We start from the raw sequence: 19033 nt of genomic DNA on the forward strand, positions 1-19033 counted from the left end.
AGTAAGAGTTCCAAGGGTTAGCTATTATCATTGTGAGGGTGCCTTGCCTCCCTAAAAAAACCCTGCAATTCTCTAATCATCCTTTCTTTCCCAAAACACAAAAAAGGGGGAAAGCAAACACCATGTGTTTTTATTCTCACTGTCATATTCCCATGGGCTCCCCAGTTTTAAAAACCTGTCATTTGGTAGTGGTGCATTTAGTTATTTGTAATCAAATTACCTAACTTGGAATGTGTTTCTTCTCATGTTTTTAGCACGTCATTAATCTTTCTAAAGTAACAGCTTCCTGTTGAGAATTTTTTATTCTTTTTTTTTTTTAAGTCTATTTACTTATTTTGAGAAAGACAGAGACAGTGTGGATGGAGGAGGGGCGGGGGGGGGGGGGGGGCTTGAACACACGAAACCAAGATCATGACCCGAGCTGAAACCAAGAGTTGGACACTCAACCGACTGAGCCACCCAGGTACCCCAAGAATTTTTGCGATTTGCATTCCTAATAATTATTATATAAACTGCAATCATGTGTTAAATGTTACTAGTTTTTATTTAGAAGTTAAAGTGACATGCTTACTAATTCTGGTTTCATGACTTCCTGTCTCTGAAATATGGATAATCTCTGGGTATGTCCTCAGTCCATGGTTTTTACATAGATGCTCATGATGTAAGCTCCCTACTGAATGCTAAAGACTCCCAAAGTTGACTTCCAACCCTGACCTGACCTGGTGTTACCAATTCTTTTTTTTTTTTTTTTTAACGTTTATTTATTTTTGAGACAGAGAGAGAGACAGAGTATGAACGGGGGAGGGGCAGAGAGAGAGGGAGACACAGAATCGGAAGCAGGCTCCAGGCTCTGGGCCATCAGCCCAGAGCCCGACTCGGGGCTCGAACTCACGGACCGTGAGATCGTGACCTGAGCTGAAGTCGGACGCTTAACCGACTGAGCCACCCAGGCGCCCCACCAATTCTTAATCTAGGCTTCCTACTGGCATCTCCACATTGGATATTCCATTAGCAATTCAAATTCTCTACGTATAAAATATAATAAAATATTATGAACAGCCTGACCAATGTCAGAGAAAAAGCATTTTGTCTTGTTCACTCTCTGGAGTTATGTTTACTTTGTTGGGTTTTTTAAAAAAGATTTTATTTTTTTTTTTAAGTTTATTTATTTATTTTGAGAGGTGGGGGTGGGGGGGAGGCACACTTCAGGGCAAGGCTGCAAGATCATGACCTGGGCCGATATCAAGAGTCGTATTCTTAACCAACAGAGTCACCCAGGCACGCCTAAAGATTTTTATGTTTAAGTAAGCTCTCCACCCAATGTGGGGCTTGAACCTACAACCTGGAGATCAAGTGTTATGTGCTCTATGGACTGAGCCAGCAGACACCCCTGGAGCTATATTTACTTTGAATACATTCTTCTGTGAACCTGTTCTCTTAAGTGAATTATCCTGACTGGGCCTTGGGAACAGCAAGGAGGATGAGATTGTCTATCAGGCCTCACCAAAGTCTCACTCTTGAGGTTTGATTAATTTTTCATCATTGCAGCTGATGTGCTTTTTTTTTTTTTTTTTTTTTTTTTAAGGCTTTGTAGTTGTAGAATGTTACCAGCAGAGGGAGATAGTTTCTTACAATTTTGTTATATTTGCCATTGCACCTTCACAAAGGAATTAGTTGGACATTCCTGAGACTGAATTTTCCAGGCGAGCAGAAAGATAGAGACCTTGGAAACCATTTGAGCATGTTGCAAAGGAAATAGCTTTTGTTCCACTAAGGCTGGACACCAGCCCTAGATATAGACCCCTTGTGACCTTGGGCAAGTCCCTTCCTCATCTGTAAAATGAGGGGATGGGACCAAATAAGTTCTGAAATTGAGGAAGTGGTGGTGATTTTCTTCGATCAGGGGGAAAGTCCAAGAAGTTGCAGTAGTGGTACATGTAGATATTAGCAGATATCCTAAAACATGAGTTTCTCTTTCCTGTGAAATACATTTGATACACTATTCACATTTGGGACTTGTACTCAGAACTGCAGGCACCTTTGATACATCAGATAAAACACTCTGATATGTGATAGGAATTAAGAGCAAAGCCCATAGTGAGGAAACCTTCCATCTAATGCACAAACTGATGCTAGGTAGACAGTTGTGTTAAGAAATAAATGGGAAAGCAAGCGAAAGAAAGAAAGAAAGAAAGAAAGAAACATCTTACCAATATTTAAAGTGTACATTACATGCCTTTTGACCCAGCAGTTGCATTTCTAGAAAATTTCCCTGTGGATACATTTGCTCATATGCAAATAACAAAAGTACAAGGATATGCTTTGCTACTTTGTTTATACTCACAAAACAGTAGAGACAAATGTCCACCTCTAGAGAATTTATTTAAAAAATATATGGTACAGGGGCGCCTGGGTGGCGCAGTCGGTTAAGCGTCCGACTTCAGCCAGGTCACGATCTCACGGTCCGTGAGTTCGAGCCCCGCGTCAGGCTCTGGGCTGATGGCTCAGAGCCTGGAGCCTGTTTCCGATTCTGTGTCTCCCTCTCTCTCTGTCCCTCCCCCGTTCATGCTCTGTCTCTCTCTGTCCCAAAAATAAATAAACGTTGAAAAAAAAAAAATATATGGTACAGGGCATCTGGGATGTCTAGGTGGCTCAGTCGGTTAAGCGTCCGACTTCGGCTCAGGTCATGATTTCATGGGCCGTGGGTTCGAGCCCCATGTCAGGCTCTGTGCTGACAGCTTGGAACCTGAAGCCTGCTTCGGATTCTGTGCCTCCTCTCTCTGCCCCTCCCCCGCTTGCACTCTGTCTCTCTGTCTCAAAAATAAACATTAAAAAAAATTGGGGGGCACCTGGGTGGCTCAGTCGGTTGGGCGTCTGACTTTGGCTCAGGTCATGATCTCATGGTTCGTGGGTTCAAGCCCTGCGTGGGGCTCTGTGCTGACAGCTCGGAGCCTGGAGCTTGCTTTGGATTCTGTGTCTCCCTCTTTCTCTGCCCCTCTCCCGCTCATGCTCTGTCTCTCTCTCAAAAATAAATAAACATTCTTTTAAAATTATTATTTAAAAAAAGTAGCAAGGTAAAGAGCAGCATGTATAGCTTGCTGCTATTTGTATTTATTTATTTATTTATTTATTTATTTATTTATTTATTTATATGTTGTATGTGTACTTGTTTTGCTTTTTATTTATTTTTTTTAATTTTTTTTAACGTTTATTTATTTTTGAGACAGAGAGAGACAGAGCATGAACGGGGGAGGGTCAGAGAGAGAAGGAGACACAGAATCTGAAACAGGCTCCAGGCTCTGAGCGGTCAGCACAGAGCCCGACGCGGGGCTCGAACTCACAGACCGCGAGATCATGACCTGAGCCGAAGTCGGCCGCTTAACCGACTGAGCCACCCAGGCGCCCCTGTTTTGCTTTTTAAAGTAATCTCTACCCCAAGCGTGGGACTCACAGCCTGGAGATCCAGAGTCATATGCTTTTCCCACTGAGCCAACCAGGAGCCCCTATGTGTGTATGTGTTTGTTGGCGTGTACATCTCTGGAAAGATATAAGGAATTTGTAATGGTAGTTGCTTTGGTGGAGGAAAGAGGTAGCTAGGGGACTGGTAGGATGGATTTAATTTTTGTATGTCCTTTTGCACCCTTTGAATGTTGCTCTATGTTTATAGCTTACTTACTCTACATGGGTATATACATAAGAAATTAATTTCAGTAGTTGATGATTGGAATCGACTCTGGAGGAAAACTTTTCTTTTACACTTATTAGAGAGGCGACAGCCAGCCCTCTCGTCTCTTGTCTCATTGTATTCAATCGTATCCCAATTGGCCTTCACACTGCAGAGAGATTATTCTAAAATACTATTTTCATCACATATCCTCCCTACCCCCAATTCTCCATGACATAGAAGTTAATATCCAGTTTTCCTGCTGATATTTCAGACCATATATAAACTGGCCTCAATCTTCTGTCCTCCTGTTTGTCAGAAGCAACATTGTATAGGGTTCAATAACCAAGGTTTTGAGGCTCAACACCACTCATCATCAGGCAAATGCAAATCAAAACCACAAAGAGACACCACCTCACATTTGTGAAAATGGCTGTTATGAAAAAGAAAGGAAATACCAAGTATTGGTGAGGAAGTGGAGAAAAAGGGAGCCCTTGTGCACTATGGGAGGGAATGTAAATTGGTGCAGCCACTGTGGAAAACAGTATGGGTGTTTCTCAAAAAGTCAAAAATAGAGCTACCATAACAACTAGCAATTCGACTTCTGGGGATCTATCCAAAGAAAACAAAAACATTACTTCAAAAACATACATGCATCCTTATGTTCATTGAAGCATTATTTATAATAGCTAAGTGTCCATTGATAGATGAATGGATAAAGGTGTGATATATTTGTACAATTGGATATTACTCAGCCATAAAAAAAAAAAAAAAAGAATTCAATTTTGCCATCTGTGACAACATGGATGGACCTAGAGGCTATTTTGCTAAGTGAACTAAGTCAGAGAAAGACAAATACTGTGTGATTTCAGTTTTTTATTTTGAGAGGGCGCACACATGCGTGTGCAAGTGGGGGAGGGGAGGAGAGAGAGAGACACACACACACACAGAGACCGAGAGAGAGAGAGAGAGAGAGAGAGAGAGAGAGAGAATACCAAGCAGGATCTGCACTGTCAGCACGGAGCCCGACTTGGGGCTCGATCACAAACTGGGAGATCGTGACCCGAGCCGAAATCAACAGTTGGATGCTTCACCAACTGAGCCAACCAGGCACCCTTGTATGATTTCACTTACGTGTGGGATCTAAAAAACAAAACGGGGACATCTAGCTGGCTCAGTCAGTGGAGCACGGGACACTTGATCTTGGGTTGTGGGTTCAAGCCCACATTAGGTGTAGAGATGACTTAAAAATGATAAAATAAACTTGAAAAAATTAAAAAACAAAACAAATGAACAGACAAAACAGAACAGAAAGAAATTGGTAGATACAGAGAAAAATCTGGTGGTTGCCGGAGGGAGGGGTCAGAGAGTGGGCAAAATAGGAGAAGGGGACCACAAGGTATAGACTTCTAGTTATAAAATAAGACACAGGGATACAATGTACAATCGGGAATATAGTTAAAAATATGTAACAACTCTGTGGTAACAGTAACACATGGCAGATATATTGTGGTGATCACTTTGCAATGTATACAAATTTTGAATCATTATATCATATACCTGAAACCAACATAATGTTGTGTGTCAAACTATGCTTTAGAAAAAAGTTCTGGAGGCACCCCTGTTGGCTCAGTCAGTTGAGCGTCCCACTTCAGCTCAGGTCATGATCTCTCCGTTTGTGGGTTTAAGCCCTGCATCAGGCTCTATGCTGACAGCTTAGAGCCTGGAGCTTGTTTCAGATTCTGTGTCTCCCTCTCTCTCTGCCCATCCCCCGCTCATGCTCTGTCTCTCTCAAAAATAAATAAACATTAAATTTTTTTAAAAAAATTAAAAATAGGGGCGCCTGGGTGACTCAGTCGGTTGAGCGTCCGACTTCGGCTCAGGTCACGATCTCGCGGTCTGTGAGTTCAAGCCCTGCATCGGGCTCTGTGCTGACGGCTGGGAGCCTGGAGCCTGGAGCCTGCTTCCGATTCTGTGTCTCCCTCTCTCTCTGCCCCTCCCCCACTCATGCTCTGTCTCTCTCTGTCTCAGAAATAAATAAACATTAAAAAAATTTTTTTTAATTAAAAATAAAAAAAAGTTCTGGAGATGGATGGTGGTGATGGTTCCACAATATGAATGTACTTAATACCAACAAATGCTACACTTAAAAAGGATAGGATAGTAAATGTTGTTTCCAAAAAAATTGGAAAAAATAATTAACAAAATTAACAACAACAACAACAACAACAACAACAAAGGCTTTGACGTAAAACCACCTGGATTCAGAACTCTGCCTGTGATCATGGGTTGAGCTACTTAATCTCTGTATGCCTCAGCTTCTTTTTTCTTTTCTTTCCTTTCCTTTTCTTTTCTTTTCTTTTTAAGATTTTATTTAAAAAATGTTTTTTAACGTTTATTTATTTTTGAGACAGAGAGAGACAGAGCATGAACGGGGGAGGGTCAGAGAGAGGGAGACACAGAATCGGAAACAGGCTCCAGGCTCTGAGCTGTCAGCGCAGAGCCCGACGCGGGGCTCGAACTCACGGACCATGAGATCATGACCTGAGCTGAAGTCGGTCGCTTAACCGACTGAGCCACCCAGCGCCCCTAAAGATTTTATTTTTAAGTAATCTCTGCACTCAACGTGGGGCTTGAACTCACAACCCCAAGACCAAGCGTTGCATGCTTCACTGAGCCAGCCAGGCGTCCCTCCTCAGTTTCATCAGCTGCAAAATAAGCACAGAATGGCCCCTGCTTAGCAGTTTGACTCATAAGACCAAACAATAAACATCAGCTGTGATTATTTTTGACAATTTTGTTTTAATGATACTTTCATTCTTATCACAATTTATCCTTTCATTTTGGTTTATTTACTTGTTTATTGTCTGTCTCTCCCAGTAACGTAGGGAACTTCCATGGGTTCCTCCAGAATATATTTAAAAATACATTACCAGGGGCACCTGGATGGCTCAGTCAGTTAAGCGACTGACTCTCAATTTTGGCTCAGGTCACGATCTCACGGTTGTGAGATTGAATCCTGCATCAGGCTCTGCACTGGCAGCATGGAACCTACTTGGAATTCTCTCTCTCTTCCTCTTCCTCTGCCCTTCCCCACTTGTATGTGCACATGTGCATGCATGCTCTTTCTCGACATAAATAAATCAACATTTAAATAAAATAAATAAAAATATATTACTATACATATTACATGGTTTGGCATATAGTAGGCACTCACTAAATATTTGTTGACTGCATGCTCCCTCAGTTGTCAAATTCCCAGTGTGTTCACTTATCCAACACATATTTAGCAAGTCTCTACTGTATGCCAATCTCTGTATTAGATAATAAAGCTGTGAACAAAACAGAGCAGTATCTGTTGTCTTTGAGCTAGGAGATTCAGGGTGGAGTAGTTCTATGTTTTAACCTGTTCTAACATGATCGAGCAGTTCCAAACCAATCCGGGCATCAGAAGCCCTAGAAAGTTTTAGAAAAAGTCTGAAGTGGGGTCTGAGGCCAGCCCTGGAACCTGCATTTTTAAAAGGAAGCAGTTAGCAGCCAGTTCAGTGTTTCTAACATTGAGCTCTGTAGAGTATTTTGATGGGTGGTAGGATTAGTCACAAACTCTATGGCAATTTTTATGCTTGGGTTTTTAATGACAAGATCTTATCTTATATTATATTATATTATATTATATTATATTATATTATATTATATTATATTATATTATATTATATGCTTATTTATTTTTGAGAAGGAGCAAGCAGGGGAGGGGCAGAGAGAGAGGGAGAGAGAGAATCCCAAGCAGGTTCAGCACTGTCAGTGCAGAGCGCGATGGGGGGCTTGAACTCATAAACCGCGAGATCGTGACCTGAGCCGAAATCAAGAGTCAGTGGCTTAACTGAGCCATCCATGTGCTCTTTTTTTTAAATTTTTTTTTTAACGTTTACTTATTTTTGAGACAGAGAGGGACACAGCATGAACGGGGGAGGGTCAGAGAGAGAGAGGGAGACACAGAATCCGAAGCAGGCTCCAGGCTCTGAGCTGTCAGCACAGAGTCCGACGTGGGGCTCGAACTCACGGACCGCGAGATCGTGACCTGAGCCGAAGTCGGACGCTCAACCAACTGAGCCACCCAGGCGCCCCAATGTGCTCTTTAATGACAGTATTGTACTATTTCTTTTACCAGTTGCAATTGCCAAATTTCTCTTACACAGTGACATTTCCATGTTTCCTACCTGAAAGACTTGAGGGTTTTTTTTTTTAACCTAATGTTTACTTACTTATTTTGAGAGAGAGAGAGGGAGAGCAAACGGGGGAGGAGCAGAGAGAGAGAGAGGGAGAACACGAATCCCAATCAGACTCTCCACTGCAGTGACCGACATGGGGCTCAAACCCACAAACTGCAAGATCATGCCCTGAGTCGAAATCAAGAGTCAGATCCTTAACCAACTAAGCCACCCAGGCGCCCCGGAAAGACTTGAGTTTCTTTTTTTATTTTTTTTTATTATTTTTTTCTTTTTAACGTTTTATTTATTTTTGAGACAGAGACAGAGCATGAACGGGGGAGGGGCAGAGAGAGAGAGGGAGACACAGAATCTGAAACAGGCTCCAGGCTCTGAGCCGTCAGCACAGAGCCCGACGTGGGGCTCGAACTCACTGACCGCGAGATCGTGACCTGAGCTGAAGTCGGACGTTTAACCGACTGAGCCACCCAGGCGCCCCAAGACTTGAGTTTCTTAAATCGGTGTTTCTCATACTGGGATTCGGTGAGTGTATCCCCAGGGGTTTCTGCATTATTCAAGTTTGAGGAACACAGGTCCAGTGCTTTCTGAGGCTGACCCAAGACTCCTCAGTAGCACCTTGCCCTCCCTACTTGAGAGCGGACCTGGGTTCTGACCCAGACCTACGTCCTAAGAGGTATCCCAGAAGGTCCACTTTATTCCAGAGTGGTGGGCTGGCAGCTTAAGATTCCTCCAGTCTCAGGTACAAGGGGTGTAGACTGAAACCCTTGGGCTCTGTTATCTCTGGCATTTCCTTAGACCACGCATGAGTTCATGAAGATTCTCACCTACACACCAGGTTGCCCCCTTGGAAGGGGTACTTTGCTGGCCCCCGCCGCCTGGTGACAGTGATACCGTAAAGTACCGGAGCTTGTGAATCATATATGCCTAAGTCCCAATTCTGTCTTGCTTCCCCCACCCTCACCCTGCCCCTCAGATGTGTGGCCTTGGGAAAACATACTCATACGACTTTGCACTTCAGTTTTCCTCATCTGATAAATGGAGCTGTACGAACAAGTCACACAGTGGTTGCTTCCGTTAAGGGACACTTCGACTGCCCGATCAAGGCACGTTGTTTCCCTTCTTCAGTTGACATCCAAGAGTACTTCCATTCACCACTGCCCTCCCTTGCTCTCATCAGGCCTCCGGGGGTCCAAATGAGTTAATTCCAGGCCAGGGGTCTATCAGTCCCAGTTGCCCCTAGGCAGTGCCAGAGAGGGTGGGTGCAGCTCTGAGGTCGGTTCCAGGGACCCAAGGAAGGCGGGCGCAGAGGCGCGACCCTGCATTCACTCCAGCTTCACACCCCCAGGCGGCGTTCTAACCTCTGGAGAACCTCTGCCCAGGACCGCAACCCTTCCCAACATGGCCGCACCATTAGGCCGCCTCGCGCGGGGCCGCCGCGCTGACGTCTGTGCGAGCGCATCCTCCGCGCCGGCCCCCAGCGCATGCGCATTCCGCGCTGTCTTCTCCTGGCCAGAGCAGCGGCGGCGGCGGCGGCGTTTGAGTGGAGGAAGATGGCGGCTCCGGGCGGTTCGGGGTCCCGCCAGCTGTGAGGGGCTTGAGTGCGGCAAGCGCGGCCTGAGACGAAGCGCCTCTGCTCTGGCCCTGTGCCCGGCTCCCTCATCGCCGTCGCCAGCGGCGCGAACCCGAGAGCGTGGCGCGGGCTGGGCCAGGTGAGGCCTCTCCCCCTCCTGGGGCCGCGGCGGGGAGCCGGCGCCTTCTGCCCTTTATGCCCCAAGCCCGCAGGGGGCAGGGGGCGTCCCGGGTCCCGCGCTGGACGCGCATCCTGCGCGGGGGTCGGTGCTGGCTGGCCTGGGGGCCTTGCTGTCGTCATCCTCGGCCTCCCTGGGTTGGGCAGGGAGGAGGAGTGCCCCCTTTCCACCCGGCCCCTCTCCTCAAGCAGGGCGGTCCACGTCCCCTCGCCGGGGCCACGAAAGGGGATAAGACCGGAGCAAGGATGGCTCTAAGGGTGTCAGATAATCTTTCGCCCAGCCCCGGAATCCCGTAACGCCTTGCGCTGAGGAGCCGGAGCCCGGTGCCTTCCAAAATTGGGGCTGCGGCGAGGGGGCCAGCGTCTTTGAAGCTGAAGCTGCAAAGGAAAGATTTTGGAACTGGCTTTGAAAAATTAGACGCAAGCAGCCGGTCTCACCGCCTAGCTTTTCGAGGGTTCCTCCGGCGAAGTGGGAACCGCGGGTCTCCTTGATTGAGACAGCCATCCACGTTGTGACTGTGAGAATTGTGCAAAGGGGACGGTGCAGGGTGGGAACGGATCTGTAAGCGGAGAACAGCCCGGTCTGAGATCTTCGTGGTCTCTGCAGGCTCACTTAGGTGCTAATGAAGCCTTCGTTTGTTTGAAAGCTTTGTATTTTGGGGATTCGGCGTAGCCGGTTGCTTTTTGTCTGTTAAATCTCCCCGGATTTTATTAGGAAAATAAAAGCTGCTTTTCTTAATTGCCGAAGTCTTCGGAGTTTCGATGGTGGGATTCTGATTGCTCGGGGTGAAGATTCAGACAACCTTACCAGTTCTCACTTGCTGGCAGGGGCCTTGTGCTATGCCTGTTATTCCTTTCTGAGAGTAAGTTTTTGTTGTTGTGCAATTGCTAATTTGGAGATTTTGATTTCGTTTATCTCACGCTGGGAAGCCGGTTTGAAGCCTTGTGGTCTCTTCCTTGAAGGATGATGGAATCAGTTGGAATTGTGCTATATGGGCGTTTGTTGAGGCGATGGCTTTGGGCTTGGACACACCGACTACCTTTGTAACTTAAATTTGCTTTGCTTATGTTTAAAATGATGACATCATAGGTAAAGGGAGAAGGAAATTAGAGGGGGAAATGCCCCATTTAGAACTGAACATTTACAATGCATCCTGAAAAAAAAGAAATAAAATGCATCCTGTAGCTTTTACAGCGAGTAGTGACTCTCTGTGTCAAATTCCTAACTTTGTGCATATTCATGTGTCTAATCTGATTGGGTGTCCTTTGTATTGTGTGTTGTCATTTTATACCCTGTAAACTGTTTGCTTTTGACAAACCCAGTATGAATCTTAATCTGTGTCGACCACGGATGTTTCCTTTACTTCAAAAAGCTTTTAATTGTTAAAATGACAACTGTTCGGTTTAATATTAGCTAATTCTTTGTTTTTTTTCCTTAAAGCCTTTCCCATAGAAATTTGTAGATTTTCTTAGTGCCTTCCATAAGGACATAAACGTGAGCAGATAATGTCTTCATCATAGAAAATTTGAGAGCCACTTTACATTTCAATTTGCTAATGAAGAGTCATGAAATTAATGCAGTAAAAGATCCCGATCGTTTGACATTATGCATCTTGGCATAATATGTTGCATTGTTGTGCTAAATCATCACCAGGTATTGATGCAACTTCATGACATCCATGACATCATTCATTCTCCAGCGTTTTGCCTTTTGCAATTCTTTACCCTTCCAGAGTCACGAAAAGAATAGGATCAGGGGAAAAAAAAATAGCTTAGGATGCTCTTTACTGTCTGATTTCTAAGAGCCTTTGTGTAACACTGCTTTATGTAGTTAAAACTCTCCTGGAAGATTCAGGGCGGTGTGTGATTCCTACCTATTATGAAGAGCAGACACGGAAAATGCTAGTAAAACCTCTGGGTTTTACAAGAATATTGAGGTCCCAAGGAGAAGGTATTTCAAAGATGAACACATATGTGATTATCTTTTGTGATTTCAGGGTTGTTTTAGTCTGTGCATTAACAATTCTTTATAAAACCAGAAGCTGTCTGGTTAACTAATGCCTTTTCCACTCCCAAGGTTGTTGCGTGAGTCAAAAGAGGTGATGTTTTGTGAAAGTTCTTTGTAAAATAAAAGGTAAACGTAAGATTGATTATTCGATGATTGGTTTCATGAAAATCCCTACCGAGGACCCTCTAAATATGCTGGGCATTTTGGGAAGTAGGCACTAACGATTCTAAGATAAGACACCTTCTGATCTCAAGTTGCCTGTAGTCTGGTTGGGGAGCCAGACAAGGAAACTGGTTAAGTATATTGTAGTGTAAGAAGTGAGAAGTGCACAAAATCCAATCAAGGGAGTCAAGGAAGGCTTCTCAGGACCAGGATTACTCCCCATTCTTTCCTGTTGCTGCAGAAAAATCTGCCTTTTGTGAGTGACTTGCTTTTATTAAGACCTTAACAATTTTTTTATCATGAGTTCTTTCCCCCTTTTATTCATTCAGTGTCATGACACCTCCCACACAGTATGCCCCAGGTATGATTTCTGCATTCTCAAAAATCCAACAGAGTCTTGGGAGAACCTGAGAGTGAGTCATACGCCAGGCAGCAAACACAAACATTGCAGCTGCAGTTAAAAGATCTCAGATTACTGAATGGTGACAACGTTAGAGTGGTGCTGTTTTTGTTTTTGTTTTTGTTTTTGTTTTCTAAACTGGCACAAGAAGTACTGTTTGATTTTCGTTTGATCATGTTTGGTTAATGTTTAGTTGTGAGTCCCTTGGAATATTGATTATAAGTGGTTATTGGTACTGTCTCCCTTCTCCCAGTAATAAATTAAGGGAGAAAGTCCTTTGCCTTTTTGGGTGAAGTTGATAATTTAAACCAGAACTATACTAAGCTATTTTATAGAATCTACTCATGTAGATTGAGATTGCTTAGAATCTGTGATACTGAGTTGCTGCAACCCAATACAGTTCCTCATCTTAGTACTGTGGTCGTTTTATAATTAATTAAGCGTGTTGTCCCATATATTGCGAAAATTTTGAGTTTTTGGATGTGTAGAATCTTTGGTGCAATATTAATTGAATATTTACAATTTGGTAACACTCATGTTTACATGTTACCATGTAAACACTCAACACTAAAAATGAGGGCTTTAATGCTGTGGTTGACAGAAAAGTGAAGGTGATGTGTTCACTTATTTTTTTGTAATTGTGAGTTTGTTACATGTACAAGGACAATGGACAAGTCATTTAAAAGTTGCCCAGGGGTGCCTAGCTGGCTCAGTTGGTAGAGCATGGGATTCTTGATCTTGGGATTGTGAGTTCCAGCCCCATGTTGGGTGTAGAGATTGCTTTACAAAAATAAAGTATTTTTAAAAAATTGCCCAGTATTGGGGCACCTGGCTGGATCATTTGGAAGAGCATGCAACTCTTGACTTTGGGGTTGTGAGTTCAAGCCCCACATTGGGCATATAGCTTACTGTAAGCCAAAAAAAAAAAAAAAATGTTGAATAAAAAACTAAATTGTTTTTAGTGACCTTCTAAATGTCTTATAAAATTATGACTTATGGTATTCCTGTCGTTTAATTTTACACTTCCTTACTCATGCATGTATTAGAAGGCAAATTTGCGGGGCGTCTGGGTGGCTCAGTCGGTTGAGCGGCCGACTTCGGCTCAGGTCATGATCTCACGGTCCGTGGGTTCGAGCCTCGCGTCGGGCTCTGTGCCGACAGCTCAGAGCCTGGAGCCTGTTTCAGATTCTGTGTCTCCCTCTCTCTGACCCTCCCCCGTTCATGCTCTGTCTCTCTCTGTCTCAAAAAAAAATAAACGTTAAAAAATTTAAAAAAAAAAAAAAAAAGAAGGCAAATTTGCTTTGAATTTTGATTTGTTCTGTATGGAATTTCTATTTAAAAAAAAATTTTTTTTTTACATTTATTTATTTTTTTGAGAGACAGAGAGAGACAGCATGAGCAGGGGAGGGGCAGAGAGAGAGGGAGACACAGAATCCGAAGCAGGCTCCTGGCTCTGCACTGTCTGCACAGAGCCCTATGCGGGGCTCAAACCCATGACCTGTGAGATCATGAGCTGAGCCAAAGTCAGACGCTCAACTGACTGAGCCACCCAGGCGCCCCTGGAATTTCTATTTTTTAATTTGTAAAGTTTTCTCCCAAGTTTTTATTTACTTATTTATTTAATTAAAATTTTTAAAAAAATTATTTAGAGAGAGACAGAGACAGCACAAATTGAGGAGGGGTGGAGAGAGAGGGAGAAAAGAGAGAATCCCACGCAGGCTCTACACGGTCAGCACAGAGCCCACGAAACCGTGAGATCATGACCTGAGCTGAAACCAAGAGTTGGATGCTTAACCAACTGAGCCACCCAAGTGCCCCTTCTTCCAAGTTTTTAATTTAATTTTTTCCAGTGTCACTATGTTTTGCTTCCAAAGTGGAAGTAATCTTGTGGTGCTTTGATGCTTGTTTACTTATGATAAATATACAGATATTATATAAAATATTGGTTGCTCATAAATTTTTACATAAAATTTTACTTTTCTGGACAGTAACTTATTTTATCTTCCAGTAATAAATAAATTTGAGGTAGTTCAGTTAATTTCAATAAAAGCAAACAAGATTTACATTTCAGCTATTAATATTCCTCTAGAATATTCAATATTTTGGATACCTTTTTTAAAAGTTTATTTATTTTTATAGTTTATTTATTTTGAGAGAGAGCGAGAGCGAGAGCACTGAAGGGGTAGAGAGAGGGAGAGAAAGAACCATAAGCAGGCTCCACACCATCAATGTGAAGCCTGATGCGGGGCTCAAAGCCACGAACCATGAGATCATGACCCAGGCTGAAATCGAGAGTTGGACACTCGATTAGAGTTGGTTGGATTAGCCAACCAGGTGCTCTATTTATTTATTTTTGAGAGAAAGAGAATGCAGGAGAGGGGCAGAGAGGGAGAGAGAGAGAATCTCAAGCAGGCTCCACACCATCAGCCCAGAACCTGATTTGGGGCTCAATTCCACAAACTGTGGTCTGATCACCTGAGCCGAGATCAAGAGTTGGACACATAACTGACTAAGTCACTCAGGCGCCCCAAGGATACTTTAAAATTTTTTTTTTATTTTTACATAAGCTCTATGCCCAATGTGGGGCTTGAACTCATGACCCTGAGATCAAGTGTCACATGCTTTACCAACTGAACCAGCCAGGTGCCCCTACTTAGGATATTTTTATTTCAACTATTTTAAGGAATTCACTGGTATGACATTATTTCCAAATTTGTGTTTCCCATGTTATTCTCATTTTATTTAAATTTTTTTTTAATGTTTTTTTATTTTTGAGAGAGAGAGAAAGAAACAGAGCGTGAGTCAGGGAGGGGCAGAGAGAGAGAGGGAGACACTGAATCTGAAGCAGACTCCAGGCTCTGAGCTGTCAGTGCAGAGCCAAACAAGGGGCTCAAACTCATAAACCACGAGATCATGACCTGAGCCGAAGTCAGACACTTAACCGACTGAGCCATCCAGGCATCCCTTGTTATTCTCATTTTAAATGCTTGGTTCATGTAGGGTGCCTGGTTCCTGGGTGGCTCAGTTGGTTAAGCGTCCAACTTCAGCTCAGATCATGATCTCACAGCTCATGACTTTGAACCCCGTGTTGGGCTTTGTGCTGACAGTGCAGAGCCTGCTTGGGATTCTCACTCTCTCCCTCTCTCTCTGCTGCTCCTCTCTGTGTACTCTTTCTCTCTAAGTAAATAAATAAGTTAAAAAAAAAATAATAAAGCCTTGATTCATGTTGCTAATTGGGAACAGGAATTTTTTTCCAGAATGAACCTCTTGGTGCATTGTTTGGAGAAAGATTGATTTTTTTTTAAAGTTTATTTATTTTGAGAGAGAGCGAGAGAGCATACACACTCATTGGAGAGGGGCAGAGAGAGGGAGAGAGAAAATCCCAAGCAGGCTCTGCACAGTCAGCACATAGTCCGAGGCGGGGCTTGAACCCATGAACTGTGAGACCATAACCTAAGTCGAAGTCGGACACTTAACCGACGGAGCCACCCAGGTGTCCTAAAAGCAGTTAAGATGGCGTGTATGTATGTTATGTATGTATTATCACAATAACAATTTTAAAAAAGGTAATTTAATAGTTTATATATGCTCTGTAGGATGGCCTGATAACCATTTATTTTAACATAGTAATTAAGATCCTAGGCTTTGGTCCTAGGTTGACTCAGGCACATAGTTCTTCTTTCCTTAGATATGGACCTTAGCTTCTCTGTTTTTCATCTATAAAATGATACTGATACCTATGTTGTGGGACAATTAAACGTGGGAATGTATGTGATCATCTTAGCACATTGCTTAGCAAAGAGTAAACATCCAAATCTTAGACGTTATTATATTGCTTTTTTAAATGTTTATTTTGAGACACACATGCACGGTGTGCATGCGCACATGTCTGGGAGGCTGGATCCCACAACCACAAGATCATGACCCAAGCCGAAATCAAGAGTCGGATGCTCAACCAACTGAACCACCCAGGCACCCCTATTATGCTGTTTTTATGGAACATCGAAACTGGGACAGGGAGGGGTGCCCGGCTGACCCAGTTGGTAGAGCATGCGGCTCTTGATCTTGGGATTGTGAGTTCGAGCCCCAGGTTGGTTGTAGAAGTTAAAAAAATAAATAGCTAGGGCTCCTGGGTGGCTCAATTGATTAAGCATCCAACTTTGGCTTAGGTTATGATCTTGTGGTTCACGAGTTCAAGCCCTGTGTAGGGCTCTGTGCTGACAGCTCAGAGCCTGGAGCCTGCTTCGGATTCTGTGTGTGTGTGTGTGTGTGTGTGTGTGTGTGTGTCTTTCTCTGTCCCTTTCCCAGTTGCACTATCTCTCAAAAATAAATAAACAAACATTAAAAAAAAAATCTTTAAAAAAAAAACATGGTAACTCATTGCCTCTTTTCTCTACTTATCTTTTGAACTCTCTGACCTTCATTGTACCTTGCCTTGCCTCTTGTGTATATTATGCTCATTTGTACAAGAACATTCATCTTCCCAGGTAGGGAGCCTTCTTTTTTTCCTTTTTCATTAACTACTGTCTGCAGCTCTGTATAGTGACTCCTGTATGCTATACCACTGAACCACTTGTCCTTGCACAATTAGGTTACAGTTAATATCCAAAATGAAAATTATTGTGCTAATTAATTTCTGCCAAATAGCTTAAAAGGGATATATCATACAGTGTAATTCATATGTAATATTTTTAGTGCCCTGTTGGCACATTTAGTGCTTATGTATTAGGCACTCAGATATTCATTTAGAATATACTTTTGATTCTTACAGATTTATGTTCCTCATGAGTTTTCTGAGATATTGTGTGATCCCAAGTATCTGTTGAATCTTTCTTGCCTTTTTGCCATTGAATGCTATAACGGGATAGGCATGGTTCAAGGTAGTAGGGATACAATATACAAAACAGGCAAGGTCTCTAATTTCCTGGATCTTACTTTTGAGATTGGAGAAACCAATTAATGAGTGAACAAAATTTCTGATAGTAATTACAACACAGAAAATAAAACAGGGGGATGTGGGTAATGACATGGAGTAGAAGGGGAAGACTGAGATTGGGTGGTTTACCGTTCTGGACAACAGTGTGGAAGTTCCTCAAAAAATTAAAAATGGAACTACCCTGGGGTGCCTGGGTGGCTCAGTTGGTTAAGCATCCCACTTTGGCTCAGGTCATGATCTTGTGGTTTGTGGGTTTGAGCCCTGTGTCGGGCTCTGTGCTGACAGCTCAGAGCCTGGAGCCTGCTTTGGATTCTGTGTCTCCCCATCTCTCAGCCCCTCCCATGCTCATGCTCTGTCTCCCTCTGTTGCTCAATAATAAATAAATGTTAAAACAAAAACAAAAACAAACAAAAAAAAGTACCCTATGACCCAGCAATAGCACTGCTAGGAATTTACCCAAGGGATACAGGAGTGCTGATGCATAGGGGCACATGTACCCCAATGTTTATAGTAGCACTTGCAACAATAGCCAAATTATGGAAAGAGCCTAAATATCCATCAACTGATGAATGGATAAAGAAGATGTGGTTTATATACACAATGGAATACTACTTGGCAATGAGAAAGAATGAAATCTGGCCACTTGTAGCAATGTGGATGGGATTGGAGGGTATTATGCTAAGTGAGATGAGTCAGAGAAAGACAGACACCATATGTTTTCACTCATATGTGGATCTTGAGAAACTTAACAGAAGACCATGGGGGAGGTGAAGGGGGGGGAAAGTTACAGAGAGGGAGGGAGGCAAACCATAAGAGACTCTTAAATACAGAGAACTGAGGGTGGATGGGGGTTGGGGGAGAGGGGAAAGTGGGTGATGGGCATTGAGGAGGGCACTTGTTGGGATGAGCTCTTGGTTTTGTGTGTAAGTCAATTTGACAATATATTTTTAAAAAGATTAGGTGGTTTAGAGAAGGCCTCCGTAAAAGGGTAATATTCAGGCTGGAAGGCACAAGGCTGAATGTTTAGTGTTCAGTTTTGGGGACAGAGAGAACACAACCGCAGAGGACTAAAGTAGGAACCAGGAACCGATGAGGATTCCTAAATTGCATTTGGCTGTTATTGAGTTTTTGCTTCTTAATCTAAAACAGCCCACCCCCCATTGACACCCCTCTCCCCTTTTCTTTCCCTAAATGACATTGGGTTTTTGAAGATACCAGTCTGGTTCTCTGATAGACGTTTCCACATTTGTGATTTGTCTTAGTGTTTCCTTGTGTCATTTAACTACTTTATCCCCTTTTAAGACGACTCTAAAGGCTTGATTATATTTATATCTGCAATCCTTTGTCATACCCTATACTCACATCAAACTAGATGTCATGTTTTTCCATGATAATGATGCGAAATTTGGTCACTTGGTTAATGTGAAAATCTTGATCTTTGTATTGTAAAGCTTTCCCTTTGCAGTGATCAGGTAATCTATGGGGTGGCAATTTAACATAATGTAAGCAAACTGTTTCTCAACTGTCTTTCACTTGTTGGTTTTAGCATCCATTAATGATCCTTGTTTTGAATCAGTTGTTTCATTGGAGGTTGGAGAAGGATGATATTATTACTCTTCCCTCCACACTTATTAGCTGACAAGGAACCACCAAATGAGAATGAGCTACTAAAAATCTCTCCTGATCAGGTAGAGTGTCCAATTCTTTGCTTTTCACTGTAGATTTTCTTAGTAAACAATTGGTCATCCCAGTGGTGGCAAGTAAGTTTCTCTGCTTTTTTCTGCATCACTGTAGGTACATGGATTTTTATTTATTCGTCATTTCACACTTAGTTGCGGCCATTAGTTTTTTTGATGCTAATGCTCTCCCTGGTCTTTGGATTGTTTTCAG

At 43.0% G+C, this 19033-nt stretch overlaps 1 protein-coding gene across 1 annotated transcript in view; it reads left to right on the forward strand.

Moving 5' to 3' along the window:
- The first annotated feature begins 9393 nt into the window (after positions 1-9393).
- The window catches only part of FBXO42 (F-box protein 42), a 100195-nt gene continuing 90555 nt past the window's right edge, over positions 9394-19033 (forward strand). The window contains exon 1 of the mRNA XM_078452335.2: positions 9394-9599. The gene's annotated coding sequence lies outside the window, so the exon portion shown is untranslated. The remainder of the gene's footprint in view (positions 9600-19033) is intronic.

This window comes from Panthera onca, chromosome C1 (genome assembly GCF_046562875.1).
Source record: "Panthera onca isolate mPanOnc1 chromosome C1, mPanOnc1 haplotype 2, whole genome shotgun sequence".
Taxonomy (NCBI): Eukaryota; Metazoa; Chordata; class Mammalia; order Carnivora; family Felidae; genus Panthera; species Panthera onca.